This window comes from Danio rerio, chromosome 4, assembly GCF_049306965.1.
Source record: "Danio rerio strain Tuebingen ecotype United States chromosome 4, GRCz12tu, whole genome shotgun sequence".
NCBI lineage: Eukaryota > Metazoa > Chordata > Actinopteri > Cypriniformes > Danionidae > Danio > Danio rerio.
In genome coordinates this window covers 41766498-41792145 of record NC_133179.1, presented here as the reverse complement: position 1 = coordinate 41792145, position 25648 = coordinate 41766498, and the positions used below count along the sequence as shown (strand labels likewise).

The window sequence follows — 25648 nt, the reverse complement described above, 5'->3', positions numbered from 1 at the left end:
AATTCTGATGCTCTACTGACTGAGCCATCCGGGCTCCATGGCAATGTTTCTATAGTTGGCAAGGTTTAGAGTTGTGGTCGGCGCAGACCTTTACGGTACACAAAAATTTACCGTGACGTGGGGTTTAGGCTTGTGGTTGTTGTAGATGTTGCTAAAACACAACAGGTTACTGTGAGGTTGGGTTAATGGTTGTTGTAGGTGCAGACATCAGTAAAAAAAAATAGTTTTACTCCATGTCATGTAGGAGACATTAAATGGATCAATAGCAACTGCAGAAGGGGTTACTGTTGTTGTGGCAATGAATGGAGACTTAACAATTGAAAAGATTCCTTCCATGCCTTAGAAGCCTGACTTGATCAATGCTTATCTACACAGCGTGCTGGCATCAAAGGTCCTGTTCCTCATATCGAATCCCTGGTCTTCCACACTTTAGGAAACGTAAACATTCAGGACGTGCCATTAGCACAGCCTGCACTAAAAGGAGGCTGGAGATTACAGATGGCAACACAGAGTCCAATGCCAATATCACCTTGAAAAATCTGCTGTGACCCGGATTCAAACTGGAGTTGCTGCGGCCACAACGCAGAGTACTAACCACTATACGATCACGGCAAGCTATGGGACAACCACTGGACCTTCACTCTCTGTCAAATGTCTTTGAAAATGGAGGGCCTCCAGGGCAGTTAGGTACCATGGCTGCCGATTTATTTTTGTGGCTTTTCCCTACCATCACATCCATTTTCACAAGAAACAATGGACTTGTTAACAATCAAGGAAGGTCGCAAATTAAAATACTGCGCACTGCCAGCACGTAGTCAGCAGGACTCGAACCTGCGTGGGGAGACCCCAATGGATTTCGAGTCCATCGCCTTAACCACTCGGCCACAACTACATGTACTGCCATGTCCTCATGGCTAGCACACGTGTGGTGTGGTGCATCCAGATGAAACTTCCGGCAAGCGATTGCTCAACCGCAAAAGCTGTGGCTCCACAAAAAGGGTCTTATATGCCCAAACAGGGACTTGAACCCTGGAACCTCAGATTAAAAGTCTGATGCTCTACCGACTAAGCTATCCAGGCTCCATGGCTAAGCTTTTTAAGTAGTCAAGGTTAAGGGTTGTGGTCGGTGCAGACCTTTAGGGTACACAAAAGTTTACCGTGAGGTGGGGTTTAGGCTTGTGGTTGGTGTAGATGTTGCTAAAACATGACAGGTTACTTTGAGGTTGGGTTTATGGTTGTTGTAGGTGTAGACATCAGTACAACACAATATTTTGGACTCCATGTCATGTAGGAGACATTAAATAGATCAATAGCAACTGCAGAAGGTCTTTCTGTTGTTTTCTATAATTTTTTTTATTCTTTCGGTCTATTTTTTTTCAAGTTAGTAAATTGATTTTCAATAACTCTTGTCAAAGATAGAGAATAAATTGGAAATGCACAGCGATGAAGGAAGGGTGATTAACTTTAAAGAAAATCAATATGCTTTCAAAGATGGTATACTGAAAATGTTTTATTCTTGCTTATCTAAAGACGTGTTTGTTACACCCAAAGCAGAAGAGTACTGGAAAAGATTATATCCCAATATCGAAAAGAAGGAAATATGGCAAAATTTGAGAGCTTGGTGGAAAAGTCCCGTTTTAGAGAATTTTGATTACATTTTAAGACAAAACTGTTCATTAAGCGAAATGAGATTGTGTAAAATAGGTTTGGCAAATCGTCACCTTAGAATTATAAGGTTCTATCTGCGTTCTGAATGACTTTGTGATATTAAGCTTAAAAGTTTTTGCATTCCATATATCAAACAATATGTGTTTAGCATTTCTCTTTCATACATTGATCATTTGCATTTAGAGAACTCTTAGGGTCTCTGTCATGACAAAGTTACTTTGCACTTACAAATTGGAGTAAAAAAACACGGTAAATGCAGATAAAACCTTCTCATTCTGAAGTCATTTTCTACTTGGAATTATGAGGTTCTATCTGCCAGATCATTCATTGAAGCTTTACTTTTTAAGAAATACAATAAAAAATGTATAAGTTGGTGTTGTAACAATATGTTGATACTTGAGAAAGTAAAATTTTGGTATCTATAAAATTTATTTCATGTTTTAGGATGAATATTTTTCTTGTTCAAATTAAGCTTACAAAGCTGGGCTAAATATTTTTTTTTCCCAGTGCAGATGTTAGTTTTATTTAATTAATATGTTAATATTTATGACATTGTATGCTTTACATGAATTATTGAATCATATTTATTTAATTATATGCCCTATGAATTAAATTAAGTATTTGTCCTTCAAGGCTTAATATTAAATTTAAAGACTTTAAAAGAAACAGACGATGACCAGATGAGTTTAATAAACACCGAAAAGTGTTTCACCAACTATATGTAAACAAATAAATATATTTCACATTTAATATAGACATTTTTTAATATTGATATCTTTTTCAACAATATAAAATGTAACATTTCATTTCAATGTCGGTGACGCTATGCCACAGTGGGTAGCACAATCGCCTTACAGCAAGAAAAATGCCGATTCAAGCCTCAGCTGGGTCAGTTGGCATTTCCCATCCTTGTCGCTCATTTGTTCTGGCGTTTGAAAGAGGCCGGTGCTTCTGTGGAAGGTGTTTTACTCGCACGCTCTTATCGTTTTGAAGGATGTTGTTGCAAAATTTTATGTCATCTTTACTGAAAATAGTTGCAAATACATACAGAAATGCCATAGTCCAGCCCCCATCAGTAATGACGAGGTGGCCGAGTCCATTGAATCCCATTCTTGTCGTTCATATCCTCCGTCGTTCATATGGAAAAACTGAAAGTCATCTTACCGAAAAATAGTTGCAGAAACATACATATACAAATACAGTCCAGCCTCCACCAGAGAAGGGGGTAAAGATGTGATGAGGTGGCCGAGTGGTTAAGGTGATGGACTGCTAATCCATTGTGCTCTGCACGCGTGGGTTCGAATTCCATCCTTGTTGCTTGTATTATCCGGCATTTGAGAGAGCCTGGTGCTTCTTTTGAAGTTATTTTACTTGCACCCTCTTAGCGTTTTGAAGGATGTTGTTGCAAAATTTAATGTCATCTTTACTGAAAATAGCTGCAAATACATACAGAAATGCCATAGTCCAGCCCCCATCAGGAAATTGAGTACATACATGACGAGGTAGCTGAATCTATTGAATCCCATTCTTGTCGTTCATATGCTCTGTCGTTCATACGGCAAAACTGAAAGTCATCTTATTGAAAATAGTTGCAGAAACATACATATACAATTATGTGCCACAGTCCAGCATTCATCATACAAGAAAGGAAAGTATGTGACAAGGTGGCCGAGTGGTTAAGGTGATGGACTGCTAATCCATTGTGCTCTGCATGCGTGGGTTTGAATCCCATCCTTGTCGCTTTTGCACTCTGGCATTTGACAGAGCCTGGTGCTTTCTTGTAAGTTTTTTTTACTCGCACCCTCTTAGCGTTTTGAAGGATGTTGTTGCAAACTTTAATTTCACCTTTACTGAAAATAGCTGCAAATACATACATAAATGCCATAGTCCAGGACCTCCGGTTGGGTGAGCGGTAAGATGGCAGCATAGAACGTACTCTCCCGGTCAATGTGTTCAAAAAGCCCTCATACTTTTACCAATTCAAGTGAGCTTTGCACTAGACGACTTCAAAATGAATGGGGCAAAACCTAAAAAGGGGAATTCAAAGCCAAAATTAAGCGAGGACATAGAGGAAAAATTACAATTCTAAAAACAAGCCTTTTATGAAACGGGACCAAAAGCAACAAAAAGGCTAGCATGGAAACTTAAAAAACAACAACAAAAGGTTTCAATTCATAAGATAAAGGACCCCAACTCAGGAAAAATATTGTATAGTCTGGATAAAATTAAAGAGGCATTTGAAACCTATTATAAATCTTTATACTCACAACAGACACAGGTAAATAATACATCAATTAAAGCTTTTTTGGATTCTCTTGATCTTCCCTGTATTGGACGAGAACAAAATAGTCTCCTAACAAAAGAAATTACAGAGGAGGAATTAGATAAAGCTATAAATAATCTTAAAAATAATAAAACACCCGGCAATGATGGTCTACCTTCTGAATGGTTGAAAATATTTAAAAAAGAGATCTCACCTCTTCTTATATCATCATTTAATTGGACACTTAAAGAGGCAGAAATTCCCCCTTCTTGGAGGGAAGCAATTATCTCAGTCATACCTAAAGAGGGGAAGGATAAAACTCTTTGTAGTTCATTTAGACCTGTGTCTGTTTTAAATGTAGACTATACATTATTTGCCTTTATTTTAGCCAAGAGACTTGAAACATTTTTACCTGATTTGATAGACATAGATCCAACAGGGTTTATTAGAGGACGGCAGACTCAAGATAATATAGGAAGGACACTTCATGCAATACGACAAATTAAAAAAGATCGTATTAAAGCAATTTTAGTTAGCCTAGATGCAGAGAAAGCTTTTGACTGTGTAAATTGGGAATATTTATTTAATGTTTGATAGTTCGATTACCAAAAATACAGTTAGAAGCTTTCAATGTAGATATTTAAACCCAGAGGCTTGGATAAAAATAAATGGTTGTCTTTCAAAAAAGATAAAACTAGAAAAAGGAACTAGGCAGGGTTGTCCCCTCTCTCCCCTGATGTTTGCCATGTACATTGAACCTCTAGCCCAGGCAATTAGAGAAGAAAAATCAATTGCAGGGATTAACATTAATAAGGTAGACCATAAAATTGCTCTATATGCGGATGATGTGCTAGTATATCTCCAATCCAGATGAATCACTTTCTAGTCTGCTACTTGTTCTTGAAAGGTTTGGACAACTCTCTGGGTACAAATTAAATATACAAAAAACTCAAATTTTATAATTTGGCTACAACCAAACAATAAACTTTAACATAAATTAAATATTAATTGTAAACTAAACTCCCTTAAATACTTAGGAGTATGGTTAACACAAGATGCAGCTGACCTGTAATGTCACTGACTCGGTCCCAGTCATTCCCCTCGCTGGCCAGCAGAGGTCACCGTCACCGGACTTCAAACCATGACGTCATGCACAAACACTGATTGCCAGACACACCTGCAGCACATCACACTGATGAACCAAACTCACTCATATAAGCAGCTCACACACTCAGTCTTGTGCCAAGATTGGTGGGAGATGAATTTATGAAAAAGCAAACTGGGAAGAATTTATGCCAGTTAGTGAAGAAGGGTTAAAAACACTGGATTAAATGGAGATATCTGACAATGATGAAATAAACAACAGAGTAGTAGCAATAATTATGGAGGCAGCAGAACAATATATTCTAAAGAGTAAGGGGGAAGGGAGAGGAAGATAGTGCCTTGGTGGAATGAGAAATGCAGAGAAGTCATAAAAAGAAAAAGGGATTAAAAAAAATGAGAAATTCACATAACTTTCAAAGTTTAATGGAATATAAAGCTGTTCAAGCAGAAGTTAGAGTATTAAGGAAAACAAAAAAGAATACTGGAAGGAATTTTGTAACAAAATAGGAAGAAGTACACCAGAAGAGGAAATATGTAATATGATTTAAAAAATGAGAGGAATTAGAAAAGATGTGGAAATTCCTGTGCTCAAAGAAGGAAACGTGATGGTGGTGAATGACAGAGAAAAGGCTATGATGCTAAGAGAAGCATTCACCAAAGTAAACTCCTCTAGAAATTTGTGTGAGGATAGAGTAAGGATCAGGGAGGAGGTGTTATAAAGTAAACCTATGATAAAGCAACGGAAAGAAGAAACAGGCAGTGTTTTGGATGTTCCGTTGGAAATGGCAGAACTATAAAGAGTTACAAACAGAGTAAAAGAATTTTCCCCTGGTTTAGATAAAGTAATTTACACTATAATTAAACATTTAAGTGACAAGGCTTTGAATATTATGTTAGATATTTACAACAAGGTATGGAGAGAAGCAATTTTGGGGACTATGGATCCAGTGGTATGTTTGGAGACAGAAATAAGAAAAGCATTAATGAATAAAGAATCAGTGGGAGCAGTATTTTTTGATATTGAAAAGGCCTATGATATGGTATGGCGTGATGGAAAATATGGGTGGAGAAGGGAGATTGTTTAGTTGGCTTAAAACATTTTTGCAAGCGAGATCAATTAAGGTAAAAGTAGGAGAATTTATAACACCAAAACAATTGACAGAGAATGGTACCCCTGAAGGGAGTTCCATAAGCCCGTTGCTTTTCATTATAATGATTAATGATGTATTTGAGAAAGTAGATGGGGGATAAGTAGGTCTTCGTTTGCGGATGATGGAGCTTTGTGGTTTAGGGGATGAGATATAGATTATATTATGAGGAAAATGCAAGAGTCATTAAACAAGGTTGAAGAGTGGTCATTTAAATGGGGTGTCAAGTTTTCAGTGAAAAAACGCAAGTGGTCTTGTTTACAAAAAAAAGTAAAGGAACAAATTTGAAGTTAAAATAATATAATTAACAGCTAGAACGGGTATCAAAAATAAGATTTTTTTAGGTATGTGGCTAGATCATAGACTTGCATGGAATGAACATTAAAGGATGGAAGATAAATGCAAAAAGGTTCTGAACATAATGAGATGTGTAGCTGGGCAGGTCTGGGGGGCAGACAGATTGGCTTTAAAAAGTATATATTTTACACTGATTAGATCAGTGTTGGATTACGGCTGTGTACAGTTGAGCAGCAAAGACTCATCTAGAGAAGTTAGAAAGTCATTAAGGATTTGTTGTGGGGCGATCCGATCATCACCTGTGTCAGCACTTCAAGTTGAAGTAGGAGAAATGCCTCTTAGTTTCAGGAGGAAACAGTTAACGGCAGTTTATTGGGTTAATCTAATGGAGCAGGAGGAGTCTCACCCTACAACTAAGGTATTACAGAAATGCTAGGAGTATGGAAAAAGTGAATGTAACAGTTTTGGGTGGATAGTGGAAGATTTAGTAGAGGAAGTGAACATTTAAAGAGTTAAGTATATCTCCCAGACTACCTGCTGTACCTCTGTGGGTTCTGCCTCAACCAGTAATGGATTTAAAAATGTTAGAAAATAGTCAAAAAGAGGGAATGGGAGAATTGGAGGAAATATACGTGTCCGTGGCGGCCTCGTAAACTTTGACAACTCGCCACAAAACAGGAAGTCATTATAACTCAGGCATGCATTATCCAATCTGCCTCAAAGTTCACACGTTTGATAAGAGTCCTGACCTGAGCACGTTTACATGTTGATGTCCAGATACAGTTATAGCGCCACCTGCTGGTGACAGGAAATGAAATGTTTTACACTGTAGCAAACTCCTCCCACAAATTGTATCGTATCAACACCAAATTTAGGTGGTGTCATGTGAAAGCCCTAGCGATGATATATTGTGAAGATCTAGAGTTTTTGCAGAGGGGCGTGTCCGTGGCGGCATGACAAACCTCAACGTTTCGCCATGGAACAGGAAGTCCTTATAACTCAACCACACAATGTCCAATCAGTCTGAAACTTCACATGGTTGATAAAAGTCATCCCCTGAACACAACCACATAACATTATTGAGTCAGTCATAGCGCCACCTGCTGGCAGAAGGTAGTTTGGCTTATAACTCAGCCAAATAATGTCTGATCTGCCTGAAACTTCACATGGTTGATTAAATTCCTCTCCTGAAGACATCCACATTGCAATATTGAGTCAGTCATAGCGCCACCTGCTGGCAACAGGAAGTTTGGCTTATACCTCAGCAGCACATTGTCTCACTTGTCTAAAAATTTACATGGTTGATTAAAATCCTCTCCTGAAGACATCTACATACCAATATCGAGTCACGGTTATAGCGCCACCTGCTGGCAACAGGAAAATACATATAACTCAGCCAAACAATGTCCGATCTGCCTGAAAATTCACATGGTTGATAAGATTCCTCTACTGAAGGCATCTACATGCCAATCTTGAGGCACAGTCATAGCGCCACCTGCTGACAGGAGGAAGTTTTGCATAAATGTGTAATTTGTCAAGTTTTTTATATATATATATATCGGCTTAAATTAATATTGTTCGCTGTTCTCTGTCCTCCTGAGGCCACCGGGCGGCACACGCCTCAGAAGTGGCGAAAATTTACATTTGTTATGGGTTTCGGAAGTGGGCGTGGCAAAATGACTCGACAGCGCCACCTATTAAAATTAAATGGACGAGCCCCCAATCTACAAATAACGCACATGCACGAAAATTGGCACACACTTCAAACATGCCAAAACATACAAAAAAGTCTCTTGGAGCCATAACTCAAACCCAACAGGAAGTCAGATATTTTTAACTTCCTGCGATGGAAAAGTAGCGTTTTGCCATTTCCAGGCTTTGTATTTTAACGAACTCCTCCTAGGGATTTTATCCGATCAACACCAAATTTAGGTTTTGTCATCTAAAGGCCTTGGCGATGTTAAACTGCGAAGCTTTAGAGTTTTCGCCGATGGGCGTGTCCGTGGCGGCCTCGCAAACTTTGAATTCGCCACAAAACAGAAAGTCGCTATAACTCAGGCATGCATTATCCGATCTGCCTCAAAATTCACACGTTTGATAAGAGTCCTGACCTGAACACGTTTACATGCCGATATCCAGATACAGTTATAGCGCCACCTGCTGGTCACAGGAAATGACATGATTTACACTGTAACAAACTCCTCCCACAAATTTTATCGTATCAGCACCAAAATTGGGTAGTGTCATCTGAAAGCTCTAGCGATGATATATTGTGAAGATCTAGAGTTTTTGCAGAGGGGCATGTCCGTGGCGGCATGACAAACCTCAACGCTTCGCCATGGAACGGGAAGTCCTTATAACTTATCCACACATTGTCCGATCAGCCTGAAACTTTACATGGTTGATAAAAGTCCTCTCCTGAACACATATACATGCCAATATTGAGTCAGTCATAACGCCGCCTAGTGACAGAGATAATTTTGGCTTATAACTCAACCACACAATGTCCGATCTGCCTGAAACTTCACATGGTGGATAAAAGTCCTCTCCTGAACACATCTACATAATAATATTATGTCTGTCATAGTGCCACCTGCTGGCAGAAAGTAGTTTGGCTTATAACTCAGCCATGGAATGTCCGATCAGCCTGGAACTTCACATGGTGGATAATAGTCATCTCCTGAACACATCCACACAACAATATTGAGTCTGTTATAGCACCACCTGCTGGCAAAAGGTAGTTTGGCATATATCTCTGCCACACAATGTCTGATCTTCCTAAAAATTAACATCGTTGATTAAATTCCTCTCTTCAAGACATCTACATGCCCATCTTGAGTCACAGTCATAGCGCCACCTGCTGACAGAAGGATTTTTGGCATAAATCAGTAATGTGGCATTCTTTTTAATTTGTCAGCTTACATTAATGTGACCCACTGTTTTATAGATTTCAAAATTGCATGAGGAAAATAGTTCAATAGTGCCGTTTATACACTTTATTACGTGCCCTTTCAGTCATCTTTCATTCAGTCAACCACACAATGTCCTATCTGCCTCAGAGTTCACGTTTGATAATACTCTTCTCCTAAAAATAATTGTATGCCAAAGTTCAGTTACAGTAACAGCGTCACCTACTGTGAGAAGCAAGTTTGCTACAAATCAGCAACATTGTGGTGTTATTTTATATTTGTCAGACTAATTTATTTTTGCTGGAAGTCAATAAATGAAAGTTGACAATAAATCATTTATGTTCAGTTCACTGTCTGCTCACCATATTGCTTGTTTAGCTAAATTGATGGCAATATTTTTTTCATATTTATAATATGTACAAAACATGTTTGTATGTTATTTTATAACTCTATTTGTGTCACTTCCTTGCCATCTCTGCAAGTGTAATATATCACACATTGAGTGCATGTGCAAAAATTTAAACATAATAATATGTTGTTTTAATTCAAGTTTATGATGGTAAACTTATATATTTAGCATTATTAGCAACAGTAGCAAAAATGATTTTTACATGATGTTGTTGAACAACTTAGTATTAAAAATTGTATTTAAAAATATATATTCAGTGGTGGGCGAGGCAGTGGTGCTGTAGGTAGTGCTGTCGTCTCGCAGCAAGAAGGTTGCTGGGTCGAACTTTGGCTCAGTTGGCGTTTCTGTGTGAAGTTTGCATCTTCTCCCTGTCTTCACTTGGGTTTCCTCCGGGTGCTCCAGTTTCCCTCACCGTCCAAAGACATGTGGTACATGTGAATTGGGTAGGCTAAATTGTCCGTAGTGTATGAGTGTGTGTTTGTGTGGATGTTTCCCAGAGATGGGTTTTTTTTTTTAAAATCGCATTGTAATGTGATCCAAACTATTAAATTTGTAATCCCATTCATTATAAATGTAGTAACAATAATAATATAATGTATGTAGTTGTTACAACAAGCAAGGACACTGCAGGGAATTGAACCCCATCCCAGTAAACCAGGAGTACCATTACCAGTGTCTTTTGCTTTTTTGGTGCAAAATATTGTTCATAAAAATGTTTAGATATAATGCTATATTTAAATATAGATTTTGTCTATACAAAATATATAAAGCAATTTTATATAATATTATATTCAATGGTTGATTATTTTGTATAATGTTATGTCCAAATCTTAGGAAAATAATTGTCTTATTATGTCTGTCAAGTAATTATCTTAAATTTTTTAAGTGCAAAATATCTACTTCATAATAATAATTCATAAATTAATTTCATAACATTTTGTGTCAACTGTCTGTCAAACTAGTGCTCCATATTTTTTTACTCTCTTAAGTGCAAAATAACTTCTAAAAATTATTTTGTATGTAATAGTATATTCAAATCTTAGTTGTTACCTAATTTTACACTGATAATTTTAAAGACAAGGTGCCAAATATAAATATTACACTGGGCTTTTAGTTTCAAATATGTTTCAATGTTGAGTGCTAGTCAGTATTTTTACAGAATAATTTTATATATATATATATATATATATATATATATATATATATATATATATATATATATATATATATATATATATATATAAATTAATAACACAAATGGTGCAATTTAAAATAAGTACTAATTGAGGCAAGAATGATTAAATGTTGAAATGTAAACATGTTGTTGCAATGCAGGAAAAAAAAATCATAACTGTAAAAGCTAAATTTGCACTTCTAGGATGTAAATTTCTGTTTACTTTCTACGTCTAACAAATGCGTTTAACCTGTAACATTTCTACCTTGCAGTGAAGAAGCACTGCAATACCTGCAATATTTTCTCGGCAGAGTCAACTCTGTATGCACTTTCTGCCTTATCTGCTTAATAAAGCAGAACAGCTAATCCAACAACTGATCAAATTCTCCCTCATCAACATTAAAAGTATTAGGTGTTAAAGAACATAAAATACCCTCATGATCACTAAAATGTGTCGGAAGCACAATTGCTTCAACATTGTAATATGCTGTTTTTACATATACATGATCAATTAATGAGTCTTTTTCTGTTGTGGTTTGTGTGACATGTTGAACAAACCCTCTTTCTGTCATAAATTTGCAAATAGTTGATGATTTAAATATGTTGTCATTGAAATCTCCCAAGACAACAATCGTACTGTTTATGGGTTCTAGAAAGTCCAGTAATTTACCAAGATTTCCTTTAAACAGAGACATGGGATATGTTGGTGGCCGATAAATAACTGCTGTTAATATGTTGTATGTAATACAGTTACATACAACACATTCTAAATTCACTTTTGGTATCTGGATGATATTAATTGACAACTTGTTTGATAAATAAATTCCAACACCACCATGTTGTTGAGTTTGTAATTCTGTTAATATTGGAATACTGGAATGGTAAGAAACTTCGTGGTTGACTATGAAAACTGTACTCATCAATGTGTACAGCTTCTGATAAGGTATCTGCAGGTAACCATGTTTCAGTAACAGCAATGCAATCAGCCTGCAAATGCTGAGTACGAAAAACCAAATCTGCTAAATGTTGTTTTAAATTTTGTACATTCATTAAAAATATACTGAATGGTTGGGTATCCACTTTAGGGTATGATGTATTTCCAATAAAGAATTTAGGCATGCTTTGAATTGCATCCTTAATGCTGTCTTTACAGTATATAGCCTTTTCTTTAAAATCTTCAATAATCAAACCTGACACAGATCTAACACGGCTTAAAGCAACATATGCCTGTCCAGGTGCAAATATCTTTTTAAGAGAGACTACTGCATTATCAACACTAATTCCTTGTACTTTGTGTACTGTACAAGCCCAAGCAAGTTTTAGAGGAAATTGTCGTCGCAATACACCTTTACTGTTTACTCTTTCCTCTTCTGGTTTGATACCTACAGAACCTATTTCAACTGCAGAAGCAAATCCAGAGCATTTTCTTCTTTGTGCGCCAACCTGAATGTCATCAAACTTTACGTATACTGTTTGAGGGAACTTGTTGTTATCGCTAGGAAAAACTACATTCGCCACACACCCCATTAACCAGGCCGTCTATTACATCTACATTTTTACATAGCATTACATGAGCACCATCTCCTAAAAACAGTGTTTCTTCTAAGCATGTATTAAAAGATTTGGCATGATGGCCACTTTTCAACTCAAGTTTACCTGTCTTGTTATTATGTCCAAAATCTTGAGCATCTATCTCAAAATGTTCAGGACAAGATTTAAATAGCTGCTGAAGGTTATGTTCATTTACTTGTTTGTTTGTAGGATAAATATGCAGAGCTGTGCTGACTTCGCCTGTTTCACATTTTTTCAAAATATCAATGTCAGTCTTTAACATTGGTGTCACTTTTGTTCGAATTCGTATTCTATTTAATAACTTTGCAAATGTTTCATCTTTCTGTCTAACTATTGTCTTCAATTCTACAATTAAAAAAAGAGAAGACCACAGGTTAATACCTAGCACGTCATCAACATACAGGGGTTTCCCTCTCACTGGCGGTAACTGAAAAAAATCTCCAACAGCAATGATGCTTGTGTTCCCGAAGGGGGAGAAGTCACCAGTTTGTTTAATCTGCCTAAGTCTGCCATAAATATAAGCTAATAAATTGTGATCAACCATTGATATTTCATCAATTATTAAAATCTGTAGATCACAATATTTAGCACGCAGACAATTAAGCTTCTCTTCACCTAAAGGGGTGTATGGTAATCGAACATCTTTCCCAATGCTAAATGTGTTGTGAATGGTTGCTGCATGCAAATTACATGCTGCAATTCCAGTAGGAACAGTTAACAAAACACTAATATTATCAGGATGACGACACACTGTAGACAGTATCCTCAAATGGCTTTTTCCTGTCCCTGCACCACCAGTAATAAATAAATGTAATGGGCTGGGATTTTTGCCCATTACCTTACCAAACACCATTGTCTTATTTCATAAAAAATAGATAACTGTGTTTCGTTTAAAGATCTTATTAAGGCCAAGCCATCTCTTCTACACATTATGTTATTTTTCTTTTCCAAATGTGCAACCTTCTGATTTCCTTCTGATGCTAAATCTGGAATATGTTCCTCATGTTCTTCCACTTTCTGTAATTTGTCTTTCATTTCATCAATGCAAAGTAAACGCTCTAACTCTTGCTCTGGGCACAACTCACACCAGCCATCTTCTATTACACCAGTACTAATAATTACAACTTCTACATTGTCCAATTCATCTGCCTCCATTTCAAAGTTCTTTCTGTTTAAATCTACAACTGACTTGACTGAATGACTTGAGCCATCATTAAATGTCACATGACCATTTCTGTAAAACTCTTCAAATGTATTACAGTTTGGTGGCTTTAGCTGCAAATCTACACGGTATGGCAAAAACAACTGCAGAATACTTTGAAAAAATGCTTCTGGATTTTTTTCCTCAGAAAAACGCACATAACGAACCACTGCAGGCTGTGTTCGTGTTCTTTTAGTGATAAAACCACAACCATTCTTCAATTTAAGTGAACTTTGGGATTTTTCATTTTTACTTAATGCGATATTCTGATGCAAATGTTGCCATACATATATCATTTAAATCATCTGGTCTATTCTTATAGCGATCTACTATGCTTGTCATCCACATGTCTTTTGTTGTTAGGCTATTTGATTTTGCTTTATTTCTTAACACATTTAAAGGAAGGCTCATTTTAATGATATAATCGCCTGTTGGAACAAACACAACTTTCCTGGAACACTCCTTCAGATGTATGTTTGTTAACCTATATACTGATTCTTGAGCACACACATCTCTGTTATGTAAATAAGCACTGCCTAAATTTTTCAGTGCCTCTTTTGCACTAACATTTCCATCTTTACGTGCTTCCCTTTGGGCATTACTCAACAACAATCCTATCTCCCTTTCTGACTTTGATATGTAGGAAATTATATAAACAACACAAGCATATGCATCTACAACATACTGTATGTCTAAATTCACATTCCAGCATTTTAACAGCGGCTTGCTATATTGATTGATCTATGCCTCATTAACTTGTCTTTTCAACACAACTTGTGTATTACGACTAAAAGTTTTGTATGCACGCTCAAAAGTTGCTTGATTTATACTCAGATGTTTAAATAAATGTTCCACACTTTTAAAGTTGCAATTCTCATCTGAAAGAGCCTTCTTGATGGCTAATAAAATGTCATCTGCCTGTTCTTGCTTCATTTTAAACTCTACTGGACCTTCATTTGCACATGCACATTTTTTTGTTAAATTATCTACCTTCTTATCTACCTTACATTTACACTTTTTCTTTGTATCACTTTTACCTCGACATATAAATGTTCGTGTAAATGCTGGCCAAGGAAAATTAAAACGACAAATAGTATTTTTCTTTCGGCAAGTTTTGGAATGTCGTTTTGAATGATGTTGCACAGTTTTTACTGTATCCAACAATGTATCATCCTGTGGTAATTCACAAGTTACATATTTATCTATAAATTGAATTATACCTCTTCATCTGTATTTTTATCAATCACTGGGGCATTCTCAATCCAAAATAGGCAATGGACATAAGGTGAACCACGCTGCTGAAATTCAACTCTGTAAAAATAATCCTTAATTTTACCTATTGGATGGGATGCAGACATAAGTACTTCCCTTAAACAATGCCACCGAAAATCAAACATTCTTGCTGCAGTGACAGGATTGCGGCGCAACAGCTCACATCTATTTGCCCGTTGTAATTCTTCAAGGGTCTGTGTTCTACCTTCCTGTTTCAAAATACTATAAAGAAGATTGTTCCACCGCATATCAGCAGAAGAAAATGAACAAAACCAAGTTGGGATACCAAGCTGACGAACACAAGCCAAAAGGTCACGTTGTGCTGTCTGCCAAAAAGCTGGGGTACCTCGAATAGGTTTCAGGAAACGAAACCCATCATCAAATTCTAAGAGTTTCTTTAAAGATTCCTCATTGTTTAATAAATCTTCATTAACTTTTTGAGATATACAACCGCTCAATCCCTTACACAATGCAATTGACACATTTGACACTACCTGTTCGACCTCAGACATGTACTGATCAAAAAATATATATTCAACATTTTGTGCAAACCGACCATCAGCATGCAAAATTCGGTTGTTAAAGTACCTGGACAACGTCAAACGTTGGTCTCGACTTTCACGGTATGTATTACATCTAAGTGGAAATAATACTGGGAAGCATTTGGCTTCATTTGCAAAATCAGAAAGTAATTTAACAGGATTATTCCCTTCTGCTGGCGCCAGATTCACTATATCGTCAAAATACTGATCTAGTGCTTCTTGACCAATGTCAACAGGCATGAGACATGTGTCCTGGAACATGCAATGTTCTTGTCTGTCATGCAAGAGCTCATCTTCTCCATTATCAAGAGATGCTTCATTACCTTCTGCATGTGTATCACTCTCCTGAACTATAACATTATCGTCTTGTTCCCTACAAAACTCATTCAGCCAAACTTCATTAAATTCTTTGTAATGCACATTTATCTGTTTTAAACATTTCAATGCTTGTCTTATGTGCATAGTGTCAACAAACTGATATTTATAATGACCTTTATAAGTTAACTTGCGTTTTAATTTTACTGGCAACAAAGATCCTTCCATACTAGAAAGGGGCAGCAAGTTAGAAGTTTGCACAATATTTGCAGGAACTCAGGTTACTGGACCATGGACACCATTTTGCCCTCCTTTTGGTAATGCTAGCATTTTCATAAACGGTATATGTAATGCAATCAAATGTTGTTCTAAACTATTCAAACAAGACAATTCTTCTGGAACAGGATGAACTTTCAACTTGTTTGTTGCACATTCAGGTGGAATTTCACCTCTGTTAATCTTATAATGACATGTATAACAAATCCATAGCTTGCCTCTGTGTGAATTCAACCACTGACAGGGCTTTACACAGGTATTATCACATTTGTGTAAATATTCCTCAGTTATGCATATATCATAAATTGAGCCTATAGCTTTTCTGTCATAATATTCCCGGTTACAATGCAAAACCTGATGTCGAAACAACAATCGCTGACAAACACAACACACAAAGTCTGGCCCATCTTTTATCAAATCCAAAAAACGCTGCATAACAAAGTCAAATTGTTCTGCCTTTTTTTTATTTGTTGCCTTTTAAGTTTCATACTTGCTTTAACATGTTTTTTGTGCTCAGTTTTTTCATGATATATTATTTTACTGATAGATTTTACATTCTGTCTGTGCAGCTGATTTAACCTATATTTCCTTTTACTCATTTCCTTTACTTTTTTCCTGTGTAACCAATTGTCTCTATATTTGATTATGCTCATGTTCTTCACCTTCTCTTTATGCAACATTGTCTCTATATTTGATTATGCTCATGTTCTTCACCTTCTCTTTATGCAACATATTGTCTCTATATTTGCTCATGCTCTTGTTCTTCACCTTCTCTTTATGCAACATATTGACTCTATATTTGATTATGCTCATGTTTTTCACCTTCTCTTTATGCAACATATTGACTCTATATTTGATTATGCTCATGTTTTTCACCTTCTCTTTATGCAACATATTGACTCTATATTTGATTATGCTCATGTTTTTCACCTTCTCTTTATGCAACATATTGACTCTATATTTGATTATGCTCATGTTTTTCACCTTCTCTTTATGCAACATATTGACTCTATACTTTTTTGTGCTCATGCACTTTACCTTCTCTTTATGCAACAAATTTTGACCATACTTTCTTATACTAGCATTCTTTTTCTTTTCCTTATGTAAAACATTTGTTTGATACCTACTTTTGAGCATTACCTTTGCCTTTTCTCTATACAACACATTTTCCTGATATTTAAAGTTTTTTTGCAAGGACAATTTCTTTTTAGAATAATTAGAAATACAATATTTGTTATTTGAAATCACAATCCCTGTTTGTGTTTTAGATATTTCCCTACTCATATACTGTGTCTCAAGCAAACTATCCACTTTGCACAAATCGAAACAAACATTCTTATCAGCATGTTTGACACAAATTACGGGCTCAAAATGATTATTCTCACAGTGTTTTAAATAAATTCCACCACTTTCCAGCATTATACTTGTGCAACTGTACTTTACCCATTTTCCCCCATCAAATATAAACAAATTCACACCTAAAGCATTTGCTGTACATTGAAATTCTATGTCTGAAGCACAATATCCAACATATTGCATGTGTGACTTTAAAATATATTCTGACATTGATGCAAAATCATTTCCTACTAAGTTACTGTGTTCTTTACTATGATTTTCCATATACTTCACAACAGCAAGTCTAATTTTCTGATGGCTCTTTTCAGAACCACTAATAAATCTGGCTACTGCTCTGAAAAAACTATTACCATCCTTTACAACTTTATCTGTCTTACAAACAACACCCAAAGATCCATAAACAGTTGGTACTTGTATATTTTCTTTTTCAAAATTCAAATGTAATTTGTCACATAATGTTTGTGCAGCTTCTGTAGACAGAGGATTAAATGTCATCTGACCTGAATTTTCCACAACTTTAGCATCAGAATCTTGCACCATTCCCAGTTCACAGCAAATGTTATTGTGCATTGCTTTTAAGATGTGATGCGATTGTTGTTCGGTCATGAACAGTGTTTCCCTATCAATAAGCTCTTTCTTGTTTTTTAAAGTGAGAACATTATTTTTGTCCGTAATCTTTGCTCTAACACTGTATCCTTCAGTGAAACACGTACTGATTTTGCAGTGTCCATAACAACTTTGTACTTCAGGCTCATTAACACAAACTACAGTCTCATAGTGGTTTTCATTACAGTTTTCTAAGTAAATGCTATGTTTTGAAATAAGCTTACCATTGCAACTGTATTTCAACCAGTGACAATCATAAAATGTGAATACATCAATTCCTAAATAATCTGCTGTTGCTTGTATTTCAACCTCCGTAGCCCAGCTATTAACAAATCTCATTTTGGACCTGTTAATATACTCTGACACAGATGAATATTCTCTTCGTAAAATATTTCTATATTTTTCAATATTCTTTTCTAAATGCAGCACAACAGCAAGCCGAATTTTTCTGTGATACTTTTGTGTACCAATAACCGCTTGGGAAATAGCTCTAAAAAACAGTTCCCATCAGCCACAATACTCTCATTTTTACATGGAACTCCTAATAAGCCAACATGGGAAAATACTGGAACATTTACTTTTTCACAATCCACCTTTAAACGGCTACACAAAGTTTGACAAACATGTTGACAAATAGGACTGAACATCATATTGTTCTTTTTAATATCACGAACAAATTCAACATCTGAATTAACTTCACGAACATCAAATCGTTTTACTTTCTTTGAAGAACTATTGCTTGCTGAAATGTTATGCTTGGTTCTTGCATCATTGTTCACTACTAGATCGCTTCCAGAATCCTCATCAAACTTCATTTCAACTGTTTTGTCAGAGCCTTTACAATTCTCTGCCATTCTTCCAATGGTGACATGAACACCAGCTATTTCAAAAGGTTTTTGCTTTTTACTGAGCCCTTTAGATAAAAGGCAAATGTGACTGAACAAGTCTGTAAGAGTGGAAAAATATAAAACAACACTTTTTCCATTTCCATCAACCATACCAAGAGCACTTCGTGCATGAGAATCAACCAGCGCATACTGTCCATTGTGAGAAATGATTGCACATGTACTGCTACACAATGTCAGAAGACACCTGTCATACTGTGAAAACATGTTTTCCAATCCACTTGAAAGACTGCTGTAAGCACCACTCTCAATAAATTCACCATCAACAACATCTACATCACCACTGACAAAATTACCATATTCAAACAAAAAACTTTCTCCATCAATAGTAGACTCCTTTGGCAAATCAGGGACGCACAACAGATTTGACGAGTGGCTAATCCTATTGGTCTCTCGCAATCCTGTGTACAACTCATCTCCTAACACTACAACTTTGTCAAGGTCTTTGCTCTGCCATGAAAAGACACTATCCACTGTATGCTTTGCTAGGCTTACTAAAGCTATTGCCATACACTGGACTCCTCTGTATTTAAATTGCTCATTGCCCTGGTGAAATGATCCTCTTAAACTGTTTTCAGTGCTGACAGAAGTGGCATCCTCACACCCAGTTGCATCTTTACATCCAGCACTGACACCTTCACATCTGACAGAACTGCTTGTCTGTTGATCATGATCCTCTTGGGCTGCTTTTACAGAAATGCTACTAACAGCATACCACTGTGCATCTAAAGAGCTTCTAAGATTTCTGATATGAACCATCAGATCATTTAGGCATGTGTTAAAAACAACCACAGGCGTGCCAATATTAGATGCCAATCCAAACATATCGCGTATGCCAAAATCAGCCATCACAAAATAATTGTTGTGATGAATAATGATGCTAACTGCACTATTAAGGTTTAGGAAACACATTCCATCCCTCAACAAATATTCTTGCAGCTTTTCATACATTACAGCCTCATCTTCTAACATTTCAAAACCTCTGTACTCTGGTAAACCAATTTCTAATTTCCACTTTCTGCCAAACACATTGTGCTGTTCTATCAAAGTGCACAACTCTCTCTCTACAGTCTGTTTTCTGACTTGTCTCAGCTACATATGTGGCTAACTTACTTCCTTCCACACAAATGTCATCAACATCTGTTTGTACCCAAGTACAAACAGGAGCAATCACATGTTTGATTGCAGCCACAGCACAATATCCAGTCAATGAATGCACATCACAACTCAACGGTGCATCTCTTACATCACTACCAACAACAACAGGCCGCTGCAGTGTTTCTGAACATACACAAACTTTAGCATCGCTCTTACTTTTGATGCTGTTTGGTGTGCGCCGCATGCGAAAACCCTTTTTTCTCGGCATCCTGAAAGGAAAAAAGCAACAGTAGTTAGTAACAGGTTTTAAAATACAGTTGTATTTCTGACTTAAAAGTGCTTGTATAAGTGCTTGACTGTGTTTTCATACTTTTGTTAATGATTTTTTTTTACTGAATTAAATATTGCATTATATACAAACTAGTTATTAAAGCGTACTTGGTGTTTTCAAGATCATTGAAAATGCTTACGTAAATAATTAATAAAATATTCAAATAAACATTATTATATCTTATTATTCAGCCATATATTAAAAGTTACTTTGCATGTTAATAAATGCTTTTTTAGATCAACTTCATCCACTTTTGTGATCTAATCTAAAGTGAGGACTATTTATGCTTTATAAATTTATTATAAATGACAATTAAAGGTTCAGTTATATTCTAAACAGGAAAAAATAAAATAAACAACTTTATTTGTTTCTATTCATTTCAAAATACACAAATGAAACTGTATCAAATGAATAATAAATCTTTGCAATCTAAAATAAAATCAGTTTACAGTTTAAACATTGCCAAATAAAACTGAAATGTTGTATCATAATATATTGTTAAATTATTATATTGTTTTTCCCAGTAATGGGTTGCAGCTGCAAGAGCATTTGCTGTGTAAAACATATGCTGATTAAGTTGTCGTTTCATTACCCTGTTGCGACCCCAGATTAATAAAGGGACTAACCCGAAAAGAAAATGAATGAATATTATATTGTTGCTGTAACTAATACTATATCCCTGCATTATAAAAATATACATTTTAATTTGAATAGTTTTCAATTATCTTTAAAAACCACCAACTATTCTTAAATAACTAGTTTGTAAATAATGAAATACTTAATTTGTGTGTTTAATGAAAACTTAAATAACCAACCTATGAAAATAGTCATTAAGCACAATATACATGTTATACATATTTATAAGTCAAGAATATTTGTAGTACTGCTTACAAATATCTAATAATGTTAAGTTAATGCTTAACAAATAATGAATTAACAATTTGCTAATGCTTAACAAATGATTCATAGTTTTCAATTATAATAAAGTGTTACTGCATTTAATTTTCAATGTTATCAACAAATAACAACTTACTTTGCTTCCCACCAAAATTCTTTGCAGAAATTCTCAGAGGGCCTTGCAATATGTAGGTGCCTCGATTGTTTAATTATGTGAAGAACTGTAAATAGAAAAAAACATATATATATATATATAGTTCATTAGTGTCATAGTGTATACAAAAAACATGAAAACACAATTACAGCAAAGCTCATGATTTTCAGGTAGTTGCCCAAAAATATTACTTGTTATTTTTATAATTTGCAATTTTATTACTTTTCTTTTATTAAATTTATTTACTTTTTAAAATTCTAATAAATGTTTTAGACAGACATGAACATATACAAAATCTGTAATATATTACTGAGAAAAACAAACAATCAAATAAATTTTAACTGAAAACAACTTGAATAACTAGATCGTCACCTTGGAATTGTAAGGTTCTGTCAATAATTTTAAAATATTGAGCTTCAAAATTTTTTGCGTTCCACAGCAAACAGTATGTATGTAACAATTGTTTTTTTTTTTTCAAAAAGTCTTAAAGTAAAAACTTATAAAAAACATTCCATAATGTAAATAAGTTGTCATTTAATAAGAAAATGTCAATAACTCAATTTTGACAAAAATGTCAGCTAGAACCTTATAATTCTAAGGTGACGAGGTATTAAATAACAATTACAAACTTACTTTGATTCCCACAAAATTGTTTTGTTTTGCTCTGAAATTCTCAGAGAGTCTTAAAGTAATTGCCTTGTTCGTTAAATGATCCTTGAAAAAGAAACACAAAATAACAATGTTCACTTTAATCGTAGTGTGCAAACAAGCATGCATACAACAGAAAACTTGAACAACAGTTTCATATTCTTCATTCCCATTGAAATTACAATGCCCCCTGTTTTATTATTTTGCATTTTATTCATATTATTTACTGTTTAAATAACTATGAAATAATTGTTATCAGACAAACACATTAAGTCACTCCAACAAATATATTTAATTCAATTAACAAATTACAATAAAAACAATAGAAAAAGAACAATATGCAACCTTTAATTACCAACTTAACTGTTTTAATTTAGCAAACCTGTATATTCAAAAACTTTAAAAGTTCAATAATGAGAGTTTAAAATAAAAACAACAATTGCTCATTGACTGACAAGCATTATTCTTCATTCAAGCAGTCACATTCAATGCACAATATCAAACAGGAAAAATCACATCACATCACAAAGTCTTTCATTCAACAGTTTACACTGACCCCTCACAGCCTTTCAAATAATCAAAACCACAAAAATTCTTAAATGTAAAAAAAAGCACAAAAGGATCTTACTATCAGTGCATTTTCTGAAACTACATTGGTACTTTGCATTACAATTTTATCTCAATCTATAATTGATTTATATAAAATCCAATGATCAAGCCTTTTAACCAGCGTATATAAATTCCAAAAAATACACTATTCACACATTGTCAGTCCATCTGACCAATCCCACAATACATACATTATAAGCTACCTACAACAATCTGTATATCAGTAGCTACATTCCTCAAAAACAAACCTTTTCCATAAAATAATAAAAACAAATTACAGCAAAATTATAGACAATTAACAAACGTCAACACAAACAAAAATAATGTCATATTAAATATATTTAATATAATGCAACAGATTTAGTCTTTTTACCTTTTACAACTTTCTTTATAATTATTCAGTGTTCAACTGAAAAAAAAATCTTATACTATTTACTTTTAATGTAAAAGTAAATAGTAAGACCATTTACATTTTTTGGTGAACTGCCACTTTAACTTTTTTTACATTTTAAAAATTAACATTTGCAATAACTCTTTCATAATAACTGATTTATTTTGTCTTTAACATGATGACAGTATACATAATATTTGTCTAGTTGTTTTGCAAAATACTAATTTTCTACTTAAAGCACTATTTACAGCTTAACTATAGGCTGAAAAATGTTTGTCTTATAGCCAACAAAGGAAAAAAAAGGAAATCAATAATACTGATCTAAAACAAAAATGTTTTATAACTTAAACCTGCACAATGTTTTTTTTTCCAACCATAAAGACTTTTTTTCTCCAAACAGATAAAGCTTTGTATAACATTTCTATCATAATGAACTTTCTTTCTTTGTTCAAACAGCCACTCACATCAAAAATCAGCACAACAAACTGTTTATCCACAACTAACCACTTAAGTCTTGAGCATAAAGATAGGCTAGAAATGTGACACTTATTTTACTAACATGTAGGTCTCATGAAACAAAATGTAAAACAATGTACATTCTGCCCACATTCACTGATATAAAAAAAAAATCTTACCTGTGTGTGTGCTTAAGCTCCAGTTTAGTGCTCGTGACACAATGTAACACTGTCTATTTACAGTCCAATTTAAATGCCAATAGCACACCTCTCATTCACAGGTCAGCCCATAAGGTCATTCCCGCCCACAAAAAAGCTACTACTGAAAGCCAATGAAAAATATCTAGTCTAATATTATTTACTGTCATCATGACGAAAATAAAATAGATCAGTTATTGGATATTGAAGTAGAAATGAGTTATTAAAACTATTATGATTAGTAATGTGTTGAATCCTTTTCTCCGTTAAACGGAAATTTGTGGAAAACATAAAAAGGGGGCTAATAATTCAGCAGGGCTAATAATTCTGACTTAAACTGTGTATATATATATATATATATATATATATATATATATATATATATATATATATATATATATATATATATATAATTTTTGGATTGTAGGGCCAACATTTTACATAATTTTGTATTCTTAAAAGAAATTAAATAAATACTTCTGTACTCAAAAAAAAAAAAAAAACTTAATACTCCACATCATAATTTCACAGACATTCAAATGAAATTCCTCAGATTTGACGCAGATTCAGATGTTGCAGTACTACCAGCTAATTATAAATAACCTATTTAAACTGATATATGAAAGCTCACAGTTTGAATGACAATTAAGTATACTGATAAAAGTATACTGTTTTTATTATTACAATGGACAAAGAAATAAAGTAAAATTATATATATCAACTTAAAAAATGCCCAAAGCATTTATCAAATGACCAAAAAATCAGGTTTACATTCCTTTTGTACATGTTTCAACAACAGTTTACCAAACAGTTGCTTAAAATTAACGAATGAATTAACTCACATGAATAAACAATAATCAATATTTTCATTTGCAAACTTTATTAATGTTAGTTTAACTGCTCTTGAAAATAAATACTTATCTTATGTCCAAATGCAAATACCTTGACATTAAAACTATACAAAATAAGAATTTGGGTAATTCATGATTCACAATCTGAAGGGAAAATTTACAAAGACATTGTTTGATTCAAACTCAAGTTTTTGTGCTTAATTGGAGAGGTGTGGGAATGGGTTTGATCCACCTGCACACAACTTAAGTGTTTTATCACACCTTTGGTTTTATCTGTGAAAATCCCAGGCCCCATTTACACTGATGTGTTTGAGTTTCAAAACAGCAGGGGTGTGGGGCTGTGGACCCTGCCTAATCAAAAAGAAACTCTGACCAAAGAAACTTTGACAAAAGAAACTCTGACCAAAGAAACTTTTCCATTTAAGGCCCAAACAATAATTTGTTTTTATACAATTTTTGCTAACTAAATTTTAAATAAATATGCTTTTATTCTTAAACTGTAAACTGCACATAATATTTTCAAAGACACTCAGTTCCTCGGATGTGACACTGCATAAATATTGCTTTGCTAACAAACTAGTAAAACTAAGCTCTTTAAACTGGATTCTGTATAATAAAAGTTTTTATTCTTTATTTTAAGGTACTGTTATTATTACAACAAAGAATGAATGTAACTGTACTTTAATAGTCATATATTTTTATATCTACTTAAAAATGTGCAGGTCTATGATTGTAACTCACATAAATAAACAACAGTCAATATTTATTCTACAAAGTTTATTAATGTTTGTTTGACTGCCCCTAAAAAATCTTATGTCTAAATGCAGATACATTGACATAAATAATCATACAAAACATCACTCCTGAAAATTTAGTGCCTTTTTATTTAACTCTTATAACAACACTAAACATTTCTTAAACACACATTGTTGTCCCAACCCTAGACTAAAATCACACAAACTAAAAGTGGGGGGAAATACTTAAACATAAAAAATAAGT

The 25648-nt window shown here is 34.5% G+C and overlaps 1 long non-coding RNA gene and 4 other non-coding genes across 9 annotated transcripts; 2 read left to right on the top strand and 3 right to left on the bottom strand.

The window, feature by feature from the left end:
- Nucleotides 1-810: 810 nt before the first annotated feature.
- Nucleotides 811-892, bottom strand: trnas-cga (transfer RNA serine (anticodon CGA)). The gene has a single exon. It is a non-coding gene; the product is annotated as a tRNA-Ser (tRNA).
- A 115-nt stretch (nt 893-1007) lies between these two features.
- Nucleotides 1008-1080, bottom strand: trnak-uuu (transfer RNA lysine (anticodon UUU)). The gene has a single exon. It is a non-coding gene; the product is annotated as a tRNA-Lys (tRNA).
- A 1823-nt stretch (nt 1081-2903) lies between these two features.
- On the top strand, nt 2904-2985 carry trnas-gcu (transfer RNA serine (anticodon GCU)). Its single transcript has one exon. It is a non-coding gene; the product is annotated as a tRNA-Ser (tRNA).
- A 341-nt stretch (nt 2986-3326) lies between these two features.
- Nucleotides 3327-3408, top strand: trnas-gcu (transfer RNA serine (anticodon GCU)). Its single transcript has one exon. It is a non-coding gene; the product is annotated as a tRNA-Ser (tRNA).
- A 12716-nt stretch (nt 3409-16124) lies between these two features.
- On the bottom strand, nt 16125-23825 carry LOC141381709 (uncharacterized). 5 transcript variants are annotated; one of them, XR_012402326.1, is made up of 5 exons: nt 23781-23825; nt 22131-22211; nt 21480-21564; nt 17189-20384; nt 16125-16812 (listed from the first exon to the last, which is right to left on the bottom strand). It is a non-coding gene; the product is annotated as an uncharacterized lncRNA (long non-coding RNA). The 5 variants fall into 5 exon arrangements; XR_012402323.1 differs by having other exon boundaries at nt 16623-16812; nt 17135-20384; XR_012402324.1 differs by having other exon boundaries at nt 16794-17026; nt 17135-20384.
- Nucleotides 23826-25648: the final 1823 nt, after the last annotated feature.